The sequence below is a fragment of the Sinocyclocheilus grahami genome, unplaced genomic scaffold (genome assembly GCF_001515645.1).
Source record: "Sinocyclocheilus grahami isolate Dianchi unplaced genomic scaffold, SAMN03320097.WGS_v1.1 scaffold3074.1, whole genome shotgun sequence".
Classification (NCBI taxonomy): domain Eukaryota; kingdom Metazoa; phylum Chordata; class Actinopteri; order Cypriniformes; family Cyprinidae; genus Sinocyclocheilus; species Sinocyclocheilus grahami.
In genome coordinates this window covers 954-14,922 of record NW_015508243.1, presented here as the reverse complement: position 1 = coordinate 14,922, position 13,969 = coordinate 954, and the positions used below count along the sequence as shown (strand labels likewise).

Here is a 13,969-nt window from a genome sequence, read left to right as displayed (position 1 = left end):
GGGGGTCAGGGGACCCCCCATCTGAGGGTTGGCCCCCCTCAAAATATGATTAAAAACCACACTGTGTATTGTAAATAACAATGTTTTATACTTTAAATAGTTGTGTAGGTAATAAAACAACTGTCAGGGAGTCTCTGTCACCAGTCACCCGCTCTGGACTCCATGTCCCAGAATCCTCCCCGGCTCATACCTGTTCTCAGTCACAGTCACCATAGTCATCAGCCCCAGCACTGATTGCCCACACCTGCCTCAGCTCGTTACACTCCCTTTATCCCTGCACTCCTCTCACGACCCTATTGTCCGGTCTACAATTAGCATCGCAAGACAAACATTGTATGTAAATTTATGCCGAGTTCACACGACACGCAAATCGGTGCTCGTTTACGCGAGTAACAATCACGCAGGGTAAATTAACAAAGACGCGATCTGAGGGAATGGCCGACACGTCGCCGACGCTCGCGAAATATTTGGCATGCTAAATATCTGGAGCTGTCTGCGATTCACAATCTCGCTGTGTGAAATGAGTTCTGATGGAAAAACACATCGGCGATGACCTACAGCCAATGAGAGACCAAGATACAAGGCAGAGGGAAGTTCGGGGAGGAGTTATAGACCAGAATATCAGTATTTTAATAGATATATGAACAATTATATCATACAGAAACAAGCACAAACATTTGCTTGACCAGCCACAGCATCAGCATAGCAGTTACTGCTAAATTATTTACCTCCAACTCTCTTTGCAGAACACCCAATCCCTGTTCCCTGCATCTCCCTCCTGCATAATCTGTTTTCCTTTTTCTCCTTGTAGCTGGAAATCAGCTCACAGACAATTTGCGGGCTATATATATATATTTTTTTTTTTAATAATTACAGTCTCGCTGGAGAACTCCGGTCTGATGCATGCGGGTTCTCGCCATCATGCAATGTGAACACAGCAGCAACTGAATGATACCCCAGATAGTCACGCAGTGTGAAAACAACATCGATCCGACGAGTTTGAAAATCGTGCAGTGTGAACTCGGCATTACCTGACTCACTTACCTTTGTCTACCTACTAGTTGTTCCTGTGTTCTGATCCTCGTTCTCCACCTCTCCTGTGCTCCACCGTCTCCACGCACCGTTGCTTCCTCTGGATCCCCCGGAAAAGGAAAGAGGACTGATTACACACAGATAAGACTATGCCCCCTACTCCGGCATTGCCCCCCGCACTCCCTGATCCGCCATGGCTCCTTGGACTGCCTGTCCCGCCATGGCCCCCCGAGCCCCCTACTCCACCATGGCCCTCCAAGCTCCCTGATCCGCCCTTGAGGCCTCCCGTGTCTCCATCTTAGACCAGCCTCCAGGGCGCCCACCCAGGTAACGTCAGGGAGTCTCTGTCACCAGTCATCCGCTCTGGACTCCATGTCCCAGAATCCTCCCCAGCTCCCACCTGTTCTCAGTCACCATAGTCATCAGCCCCAGCACTGATTGCCCACTCCTGCCTCAGCTCGTTACACTCCCTTTATCCCTGCACTCATCTCACGACCCTATTGTCCGGTCTAAAGTTAACATCGCAAGACAAACATTGTATGTTAACTTACCTGACTCGCTTACCTTTGTCTACCTACTAGTTGTTCCTGTGTTCCGATCCCCGTTCTCCACCGCTCCTGTGCTCCACCGTCTCCACGCTCCGTTGTTCTCCTTCAGCCCGAGGCTTATTCATTTCACTTTTGATGTGAAAGGGCTTTTGCATTTGCCAAAAATAGAGCTTTTTTATATTAAACCAAACAAGAAAGCCCTGCCCAGATTTAAAAAGTAACGTAAAAGTAATGTGTAACATAAAAAAGTAAAAAAAAAGTACTTTTCATAAAAAGTAACTAAGTAATGTAATTAGTTACTTTTTTAGGGAGTTGTAATGCATTACTTTTTAGAGTAACTTCCCCAACATTGATTACTATCCCATTGTAAGATTTACAGAACCTCAGACACGTTTATCTTATGAGAAGGACTAAACACATATAGTGTATTCAGATACAGACATCTTTTTCCACATCTCACTGAGAGAAGATGTAAGTGAATTTCCTTCTCACCCATCCACTTCCTTTACTCACTCTCCCCCTCTCTCCCCTCATTTTCTATCTAAACACAGGACACTACAGAGTTCACCGAAACCACTATTCTTAATCAGAGTTTATAACAATGCAACTGTTCATGGTTGATGTCGTTTGAAAGGTCTCTGTGTGTCTGGTAAAGAGGTCTCATCCTCTTAACAATAGGACAGACAGCTATAAAAAGGTAATGCAGATCCTAAGAGTTTAGAGATACTGTAAGTTGATTTCTGTAGAGGAATTTCCCAGTGCCTTTCATGCAAATTACCTTCTGTCCCAAAAGGTGTTAATTCGCCTTGATCAATACAAATTCAAATTGTTAGTTCCTGTCTCCATTTTGGAGGATGTGTGTCTTGGACTGAGGTTACTTAAGGAAATGTGGCAGGAGGATCGCGGCGAATCTGTAGCCAGAAGCCCGTAGTGTGGTGTGTCTCTCTACACTCCACACTATGTATCTTTCTAAAGTCAGGTATGCATTTCTTACTCTTAGATTTATCTTTGAGAATTTGATGTTTTGTATTGATTTGAATTGATTTAATATTCTGAATTCATATGTAATTGGCATAATACATTTACCTTACTGATAATAAATTGTTACATTTGAATTTATTCTGACTTACTCTGAGATTATTGACTCTAATTAATTATGTTAAGTCTATAACACCGCAAATCTGCGCTCAGGTTAGTAATGGACTAAAATGTTTTAGAGCTCCGGCTAACACATTGGCATTAGTTATGTATACTTAGACTGTAGAGGCTATTGGGTTTTTCTGTTTAGAACAACAGTGTGTTGTTGACCAACCTAAATTCGGGTCAGCCCCAACCTCTGGTTATTGTAACATTATTCTAACTAAGTGCACGTGAAAAATCACGGCATGATTATATAAAGTTACTTAGAAGAAGTTAAGTTGGTCAACTTGGTTCTATAGTAATGGTCATGACCTCTGGTTAGATATAGTCTTACCTTAATTAAGTGTTTACAGATCTATGGGGACTAATACAAGTAGAAGGGACAGAGCGGTGTGGAATAAAGGTAAATGATGTGAAAAATAATGTTTTTTTGTTTTTAAACGAAGCATTAGCACATGTTAGACTGCACCCCATAAACACAATCAAGCCTAGAAAAAGACCAGTGAACCACTCCTTTAAATTAAATAACTTTGTGTGCCGAAAAGACTGAACACGCAGGAAACCTTTATCCACCGTTGGATACCTTCCTTGGGTCAATTGCGTGGACCTTACACAATACTTCACAAAACCCTCAAAAGCTTACAGTGATTTCAGTCATTACTAGAGAATTATCATGTTATTCACTTTAGAATACTGATCCACAATCACAACAATTAGTAATTCCTTCTGAAAAATTTGGTAATACTTGTGTCATTACAAGTGGATTACCATGACCTTTATTTTAGAATTAAGTATACATCATGCATTATTCATATTATTATGAATCTGCATACAGTAGTTTTTAGTAGTTCTTGGGGAGGTATGAAAAAATAGTAGCTACTGATTAGCTAATAGTGAACCACATTCGACTAAGCTCTATTACTTACTAATTCATTAATCAGAGTTTCTTGTTAGATACTAGTAGTTACAAGAGTGCTAATATTGTGTTACTTGCGTGTTCTTGTGTAGTTATTCATTAATGATGGAACAGTATTCTAAAGTGCCAGCCAGTTCATCTGGTACAGTGGAATCCCGGCTGTAAATTGAAATCCATGACATCCAGTGTGGATGTCAAAACCAAAACGACATAGCCTATTACTTAACAATAGTCATGTGCCTCAGCAAGTAAAGTCATAATGATATCTTTGCAAATCATTAGCTAATGATAAATTAAAGCAGACCACTGGAAGTTGAAATACACAGCTTTGACCCACTGTGGTAATTAACACATTAATTCACATTATTAATTAATACTGTATTTTGTTAAGAAATTAATACATAATGATATTGAATGAATAGCAGTTTGTAAATTGCTTGATCTATTAATCAGATAGACTCTTTATTAGTTACTGATGGAGTAATCCTTAATGAATGGTTTAGTTCTTCATAAGTCATGCATTAACTCATGATTATCTGTGCATTAGTTAAGAATGAATTAATGCTTATTAGTGCACCCGCAGTCATTCTTTGCTGACAACAGATCAAAGTTTTCTATCAGAGGTTTTGGGCATTTCAAGTTGCTAATGTTGAATGTCTACAAGGATGTGAAAACACTGTAAGTGACATATTCTGAGACAACTAATTATGCTTTGAAATTGGCTGAAATCTTCATGTGAACACTAGATGGGGACTCTCCATGCAGTTACTCAAGTTACATCATCTCTGTTACTCAAGCCAGGCAACAAACTGCATGGTTTATAATTGCATTAACAATTTCTAACCAGTACACTCTTAAGAATTAAGGTTATTTTTTTGGCATCCTTGATTCTATTAGGAAACTTTAACATCCATGGAAGCTTTCCATGATGCAAAGGGTTCTTGATAATTAAAAGGGGTTCTTTAGATTAAAAAAATACTAAGAAACACTAAGAAAAAAAAAATTATTTTAAGAACTGTTCACTGAAACCTCTTTGGGGAACCAGAAATAGTTCTTCTATGGTATCACTGTGAAAACCCTCTTTTGGAACAATTATATAGATTGGAAATTACCTCAACTAGTTCAACTTTCAGTTTATAAAATTGTTCAGAATTAGTTTTTACTGCACAACCTGACATCACACTGATATCACCAGTAATTCTGAACAAATTATATATTCTTTGAAAACACAGACAGTGTTGATGTGTGTTTGAAGCTACTCTATAAATAGTTTAACAGTAAGAAAATGGCAAGAGAGCAAAAGAAGACCACAAAACAGGAAGTCAGTCATCATACTTGCAGATAAAACACAGAGCTCTCAAGTGCAAGAGAAATGTTTTTTAATGTGCCAAAAGACTTTATAATTACAAAAAGCCACCTTGACGATAATAACACTATTTGAAAGCATTATAACACTAATTTTAAGAATAAAAAGGAGAAGAAAATGTGCTATGACTCTGATGTGTATGATAAAGCAATGCCAAATTTGAACATACTGAAACTATAATGAAAACCACGCTGAAATACAAAGGGTGAGACATGTGCATTTAAATACAACACATTACAGCACATTGAGGAAGCATGACATCGGAACTGCCCAAGTTCTCTCCTCACTATACAATTCAGTGTGAATGTTTAATGAATTAAGTGTTGTGTCCTGACTGGTTTACTTTTCCAGTAAACTGATGTTTTATCTGGTACTTTTTCCTCATGCATGCTACTTACTTCCACATGCACTACAGAAAACATCATTACACATAAACTAACATGCTTCTGTAAAATCATTTATATGAATGCTTATGACACTGTATTTTTTTTATTTTTTTTACAACACTTGATTGCAGCATTCTTTCCCAATGGCAATTACAACATACAATGTTATAGAAACCTCTCTTGAGATGCCAGCAAGTGACCATGTGACGAATTATATGAGATCAAGTATTCCATCGAATGCCCTTTGGTTGATGTAGCCTACAATACTCTTAAAAGTCAAGTTTCACAGACAGGCATAGCAATTCTAAGACAATTCTGTTACATATTTTAAGTAGATCATGTAAAACGTGACTATTCAATTATAAAAATACTGAAACAGTATATGAAATTAACAAATAATATAAGGTTCAAAATAAAAGTCTCAATCAAATTACAATAAAAAAAATATTCAAAACTGATCTGAAAACATATGAACTCTTTCCAAAATATATGAGAATAATAACAATAATAAAAATATGTCGTCTTGTTTTGGATTATCTGTGCTATTTTTATTTTTTTTGTAAACATCAATTTAAAAAAAAATTTAATTATAGGAGTTTATGCCATTAAATGTTGTATAAATTTAATTAGAAATCTAAATTTTAAATAAAATTTTAGCATTTTTCTCTTGGAAGAATCATCAGACCAGTTACTATGTAACGGTACATAATGAAACTTGTGCTTAATGCTTCTGTTGAGTTAGCTTCCTGTATTTCATACACTTCCTCTTCTGAGTTTGCAGTTCAGTTGAAAGAGCATGAAACTGTGTGATGGATTTCTTCAAAATGGCGTTAACTCTACATTTGACCTTCATTGTGGCGATTATCGGTCCTCTCATTTCCAGCACAGGTACAAAGTCACTGTAATATAACAACTGAAAACTACTAAATCTTGTTGTTGATTAATGTGTAATTATATAATTATAGCAGGAATTTTTAATGAAGATATGGCAAGGCAATTTTCAAACATTGCTGTCTTGTACCAATTACCTATTTTTATTTTTGTGAAAATCAATAGAAAATTGAATGTACCTTTATGGTTCATGCTTCTTTGTCTTTTTATTACCACTTTAACAGATTCCTAAATCCCTTTTAATGAGTAATAAATCACAGTTTAATGATAATTCGTTTGCAGCTATAATAGTGGGTTAATCAGTAATTGCTAAACAAGCAAAAGCATAAATGAGTTTAAAAAAAATCATATTTACTTATGAGCTTTGTTTGAGAATGGTGCCTCCAAATGGCCAGCTGGATCTTCTTTTTTCAGTTCTTTTCTTTTCAGTTTCTTTATTGGGTTTTTATATACAGAACAACAAGCTTACAGATAACAAAGTAAAAAAATATATTTATCTTGTTATCAAGATTTTTTTTCATAAATAACATCATAATTTAGAAGTAATGGGCATTATTCGACATTGTTGTCAAATCCAATATAGTTGGCACATGCGTGAATCAGTGGGCGGGGCTAAACAGACAGTGATGCAGAAGCAGGCAAAGGCAGTTTTTAGCCACACATTTACATCGTAAATTGGCACATTCCACAATCTGTCGTTTTGGCAGATTGAAACTTACAGGATAGTTTTATAGTACAATGAACTCATATCTGTCAAAAGATCAAGGGAATTTTGATTTCTCAGTTCATGACCCCTTTAATAAAAAAAGGGGTGTTCAAGTGTCAGCCAGTACTTTATCCAAAAAGAGATGCCATTTGATCTTTTTTCCAGCTTTATACAAGTAAACAACTCTTTAATCCACATATCGATGGTAGGTGTGAAACATGTCTAGCAAATGAAGTTGTAAAGACCAGAGGCTTCTACAGTGGTTTGGTGGATCTAATTTTTATACACTAATAAAACAAATGTTTTCTGCACTCACAAAATTTAAACTCCATTAATACAAACTTATCTAAACTAAATGTTTTATTTTTTTCTCCCTACAGTATCCAGTGACCAACCAATAACAAAAAAAGTCATGAAAGGAAAATCTGTTGAGCTGGAAACACAAAATAACTTGTCATTTGATCATTTTGAATGGATAAAAGATAAATCAGAGATTGTAGTCACATATGATTCTAAAACAGGACATACTGTATCTTCCCATGAGAGAGTGGATTTTAATAAACAAACACTTTCTCTAACAATAAAGAACACACAGGAGACAGACAGTGGACTCTACACTGCTAGAGCAAGTGGAGAATCAGATACTACCATCAGTCTCTACAATGTAATTGTTGGTAAGTTATTTGGGAGTTTTGTCACACTTAGAATTTAGGACCCCACATTTTACTCAACAAGTATAAAAATGTAGGTTGTAACTGTAGCATCGTCAACTCATATATGGATACAATTTAGTAGCCTTCAGATTAGCACATTTTGAACTGATCATGAAAGGAACAGTTCACCCAAAAATGGAAATTTGCTGCTAACACTTGCTCACCAGTGAATCCTCTGCAGTGAATGGGTGCCTTCAGAATGAGAGCCCAAACAGCTGATAAAAACATCACAACAATCCACAAGTAATCCACACAACTCCAGTCCATCAGTTGCATGTTTGTAATAAACAAATCCAACATTAAGACGGGAGAAAACAATATATTGCTTATATTATATTATTGCTTGTATTTTATATCAAATTAATATATTTATTTAGTTAGTTAAAATGCCCTAATGATGGATTTGTTTCTTACAAACAGCTTTTCACTTCACAAGTCATTAATTGATTGACAAGAGTCACGTTGATAACTTGGATTACTGCAGAGGATCCATTGGTGAGCATATGATCTAATGCTAAATTTATCTATATGTTTCGGGTAAAACATAAAAATAAAAATTACATCTGGCCTGAGGGTGAGTACATTTTCAATTATGGGTTAACTGTTCCTTTAAAGTTGAAGCTATAACTTTAATTTTGTGCATCAGGCATAAGAAATTGTTTTGGTTAAAACACAAATGAATTATCTTCATTATTATGAACTGACACATTCTTTCGTTTCTCAGTAGGTACAAGCAGTCAAGCATCAACTACAGAATCTCTCACTTGGATTATATTCCTTTTCCCCTTTGGTGCAATTATGATTTGAGCCAACTACTGTACTATAGCTACAGATGAACAAAAAAGTAAACTGTATGTATTGATTGCTTAACAATTATCATTACGTGCCTTCATGAACAAGCAATTTATAATTTCAAAAACATTTTCACGGCACAGTCAGCATTGGCTAATCAGTGTGTAAGCCTAACTTGTCCCACATTTGACATGGCAAATATGCTCCATATATTATAAAACAGATGAGGGCCACTTAACCACCGTAGGGAAACCATCCTTACAGCCTAATAGAATTTGGCTACTTTTAGTAGGATGCAACACAGTTAACTGATGCAGGTTTATCTGGATATGAGTCTTAAGAAGGCTACATACCCAGCAATTTATTTTTTGAAACATGCTTTTAATGGCAGTTATTGGTATCCGTACTGTGCAGCATAAAAACAGAAGTGCACTATAATGATAGATTTTACTGTCAAGGTTTCTGTTAATTTGGACTTTGTTTTTCCTTTGCACAGTTTCCCTTGTTGTTAACTCTGAAATGAGGGAAACTCTGGGTTTTCCGTTTCAGAATGGGAGATATGTCAAACCCGAGAAAGCAGGGTAAGTCAAGCCTGTTTCTGAAAAGGAGGTAGCTTATTCTCAAAATCAGTTACCATGGTAACTTACTCTGTGAACATACTCAGTTACTAATGTAACCACGGTTCCCTGAGTTAAGAGAACGAGTGCTGCGTCTTGCTAAAAGACGCTATGGGAAAAATACTTTTCTCCTGAACTGAAGCCTTTTTTCAACAACGCAGTGAAACTGCACGGCCATTGGTTCGTGCAGTGCCTTAAAAAACAAACCAATGGGTCGGCAGCGGTGCTGCACAAGCCTATGGTGACAAAGCCCGCCAGAATGGGCGGAGCCATCTGGCTATATAAGCAGGCATTCGCCACAGGATTCTCAGGTTACTTCGACTGAAGCGACCACTGAGTCGTGCAGCTACATAGCACGGCTAGGAACGCAGTACTCATTCCCGTATCTCAGGGAACGGAGGTTACATTAGTAACTGAGTACATTCCCTGTCGATACTTCACTCGTACTGTGTCTTGCTAAAAGACGCAGTGGGAACACAGTACAATCACGCCGTGCTATGGTAGAGGAACGACTGCATATTATAACCTCCATAAGCAAGGATGCCCATAGGGAAGTTAACAAATGAATTCCGAGGCTAAAACAGGCTGAACTCACCGAGGTCACGCCCGGCCTGAGTAATCGTTCCAAGGTACTCGTACACTTCGGCGCCCCAGGGGCTGAGAACCGACAAGTAACTAACCCAAGAGCTTCTTCTGCTGGGAGTATTTGGAGTTTCTGCGCGAGAGCGCCCTCTGGCCTTCAGATGGAGATTTACTGCTGATCACAGAACCATGCTTCACTGAAAGATATGCTTGACAATGGCAGCTTCTGTCTAATCGCGATTTCTATTTCATTTCAATTTATCGTGCTGCCCTACTTTAAAATATGTTGAGTATTGTTGATGCATAACTCACTCAACCGCTTGGGGTCGGCAAAGGCGCTGGTGGGAGCAATTGCATATTTTTCAGATGACAGAGAAAAGAACTTAAAAATGCTCTGTCACATTTGATTGGACTCATAAAAGTAATACATAACTTGAATCTGTAAAGGGTCTACTTTTATTCGTGTATGCTCACCATATCAACAAAATGTTGTGCTTTTGTAAAATAAAGAAAACTAACAGGGAGCGCTCTCAGTCTTCACTGTCTTTTAGAAATGCATCACTAAAATGAACTGAAACTCAGCGAATATTTTACACATACAGGTGCATCTCAATAAATTTGAATGTCGTGGAAAAGTTCATTTATTTCAGTAATTCAACTCAAATTGTGAAACTCGTGTATTAAATAAATTCAATGCACACAGACTGAAGCAGTTTAAGTCTTTGGTTCTTTTAATTGTGATGATTTTGGCTCACATTTAACAAAAACCCACCAATTCACTATCTCAACAAATTAGAATATGGTGACATGCCAACTCAACTCACATTGGTCTTATGAAGTATTCTAATTTGTTGAGATAGTGAATTGGTGGGTTTTTGTTAAATGTGAGCCAAAATCATCACAATTAAAAGAGCCAAAGACTTAAACTACTTCATTCTGTGTGCATTGAATTTATTTAATACACGAGTTTCACAATTTGAGTTGAAGTACTGAAATAAATGAACTTTTCCACAACATTCTAATTTATTGAGATGCACCTGTAGACTTGAGAAATATATCTATAGAAAGCTTGACATATCTACTCTTAAATTAAGTAACTCTTACCGAAAACAAATATTCTGTGATAAAGTAATCCGTATGAAACCAACGACAGGTCCTGTTTTTCCATCTAAACTCATTATCTCTAATTTGATAATTCTATTTTTATATTACAAATCTCCACGTGAGACATGCGACATGTAAATGCCGTTAAATCACCATAAACAAAGCAGCAACATGTTCATCTCGGATACTTTTAGTTTTTGGAAGAAGACGCTGAGTGGAATAAGCCTTGTATTTACCTCAGAATACATGCTGAGAGGAAAAAGCCTAATGATGCTAAAAATTCAGCTTTGAAATCACAGGAATAATTTATATTTTATAATATATTTAAATAGAAAACCGTCATTTTGAATAGTAAAAATATTTCAAAATGTTGCTGTTTTGCTGTACTTTGGATCAAATAAATGCAGGCTTGGTGAACAGACGAGACTTCTTTAAAAATTACAAATCTTACTGTTTAAAAACTTTTGACTGGTAATGTAGCCTATATAATGTCACCATGTTTGTTTGCTCTGTCTTTGTCCGATCATTGTGTTACTCACTTCCATTTGTTTTCTCGTGCAGTTTCTGCTGTCTCCCATTTTCCTGCATTCCAGTTTCCTGACACTGTTTTGGATATTTTGGAAATTACACCCACGATGTCTTGACTCTTGTGTTGTTTATTTGTTTGTTTGTTCCTAATAAATGGTTTAACTGCATTTACAAGTGAATCTCAAGTTATTTTGTGAGAGTTGAATATATTCTAAATAAACTACAAACAAAAAAATATATACATTTCTTTTGTCCTCACATTCTTTCTTGTAACTATTCCCTCTCAGTTACACACCTGACTGAAAGGCTATTATGCAGCTCATTATGTGGGCCTTTGTCTTCTCTGGTGTGAATCACACTATTATTCATGATCATTCACACCTCCTTGCATACAGGCTTTCTAGACAAAAAGTGACTTAGAAAATTAAATGAATATATTGTTTTCTGTGAATGAGTGAACAACATCATTTTGAAGCAAAAACTCTAGGCTACAAGATCCAGTTCTCAAAAGTCTTGTGAACAAATGTTCTGTAAGTGTTTTATGGCCTTATTCAAGTGATTTAAAATTTTTAGTTTTTCACTAACCACGCATAAACATTGCTTTCTCAAAAACAATCATGTACATACATGCTGCTCACACATTATTGTAGCCCAGTTTGTGGTGATTACGGTGTTATTAGACTTTAGCTATTTATATGTTTATAAGCAAATGAGAAAAAGTACAAATGTCAGGGTGTCAAAACAAGGCTTAGTGTGGCCCAAATAATGTATATTTATGGTTTATTTGGTTCAATATTAGCTCAAATGTGGCTGTGCAGTGGCCTGCTTGTGGACCACTGCCAAAATGCTACCATTCCATGCAGCATGTGGGCTACATGAGGAATGTGGGGAAGACCAGGGTTAGAATAAAAATAAACTGTGGCCCACATTAGGGCCAGTTTTGGTTTATTTGGTTGGCATGCGGCAATGCTAAGGTTTACTTGAGGCCTAAATCTGGCTAGGGCCGGATTGCCCAAATGCCATTATTCCACATGGTATGTGGGCCGGAGCAAGGTGTTGGATCTGGGCCAGAATTAAAATAAATGTGGCCCAGATTTGGGCCAGTTCTGCTTTATTTTATTTATTTATTTATTGTCATGGCTGCCATGTGGCTTTTCTATGGCTTGCTTGTGGCCCAAATTTGTCAAACAGGTGTGGACCACCCAAATGCCATCATTCTACATAGTATGCGGGCCAGAGCAAGGTGTTAAATCTGGGCCAGAATTTAAATAAATGTGGCCCAGATTTGGGCCAGTTCTGGTTTATTTTATTTATTTATTTCCATGGCTGACATGTGGCCTACCAATGGCTTGCTTGTGGCCCAAATTTTGCAAACAGGAGTGGACCGCCCAAGTGCCATCATTCTTCACAGTATGTGGGCTGAAGCAAGGTGTTGGATAGGGGCTGGATCTGGGCCAGAATTAAAATCAATGTGGCCCAGATGTGGGCCAGTTCTGCTTTTTTTGGTTTATTCATGGCTGACATTGGGCCTTCCTTTGGCTTGCTTGTGGCCCAAATTTGGCAAACAGGAGCGGACCACCCAAGTGCCATCATTCTTCACAGTATGCAGGCCGGAGCAAGGTGTTGGATCTGGGCCGGATCTGGGACAAAATAAAATCAGTGTGGCCCAGATTTGGGCCAGTTCTGCTTTATTTGGTTTATTCATGGCTGACATTGAGCCTTCCTTTGGCTTGCTTGTGGCCCAAATTTGGCAAACAGGAGCGGACCACCCAAGTGCCATCATTCTTCACAGTATGCAGGCCGGAGCAAGGTGTTGGATCTGGGCCGGATCTGGGACAAAATAAAATCAGTGTGGCCCAGATTTGGGCCAGTTCTGCTTTATTTGGTTTATTCATGGCTGACATTGAGCCTTCCTTTGGCTTACTTGTGGCCCAAATAAGGAATTTTGCTATCTGGGCAATCAATTTAAGGGCAAACAGAATAGTCCCAAGAGACATTTGAATTGCATCATGAATGCGGAAGATTATCATAGAAGATTGGTTAGTTAAGTTGTCTGTGAACCAGGAATTAATACAAAATGATCTAGCAGAAAACTACCCAGATAGCAAAAATCATCTGGGCCAGATCTGGCCCAGACCCATCTGAAGTTCTGGTCCAGATCCGCACAACGGACTCGGGCTGGTGTCTTTTGGCACAACAGGCCAATACCGGCACGGATCCGTTTTTCCGGATCTGGAGCAGAACTGGGTCAGCTCTAGACCAGATGCGGATTCCTTTATTGTGATTTGGGCCAAATGTGGACCGGACCTGGTCCAGCACCATGCCGGATCTGGGCCAGCTCATTTTGATAACAATTGCTTTATTATTAGTAAAAGCAAGGCAAACATTATAATACTTTCTCGTTTACCGTCAGCAAGGCCTACACACACACACAAACACACACAAATAAGTTGTATACATATCTAGAATTCAAATACAATTAGTTTATTTGTATAGTGCTTTTCACAATACATATTTCAATACAGCTTTACAGAAAATGCATGTTACTTTGTTACAAATAAAAAGAGTAATGTCCATATGCCACAGTATGTGTACAGTTCCCAGATAATACAAATCATATAAGTAGATTATGACTGTATTTAAGCATA

The 13,969-nt window shown here is 37.6% G+C and overlaps 2 long non-coding RNA genes across 2 annotated transcripts; both read left to right on the top strand.

Annotated features, from left to right (window-relative positions):
• The first annotated feature begins 183 nt into the window (after nucleotides 1-183).
• On the top strand, nucleotides 184-1,680 carry LOC107575978 (uncharacterized). The gene is made up of 3 exons (XR_001607971.1): nucleotides 184-333; nucleotides 1,151-1,359; nucleotides 1,614-1,680. It is a non-coding gene; the product is annotated as an uncharacterized lncRNA (long non-coding RNA).
• A 4,517-nt stretch (nucleotides 1,681-6,197) lies between these two features.
• Nucleotides 6,198-11,431, top strand: LOC107575977 (uncharacterized). The gene is made up of 4 exons (XR_001607970.1): nucleotides 6,198-6,276; nucleotides 7,366-7,659; nucleotides 8,423-8,549; nucleotides 11,355-11,431. It is a non-coding gene; the product is annotated as an uncharacterized lncRNA (long non-coding RNA).
• The last annotated feature ends 2,538 nt before the right edge of the window (nucleotides 11,432-13,969 follow it).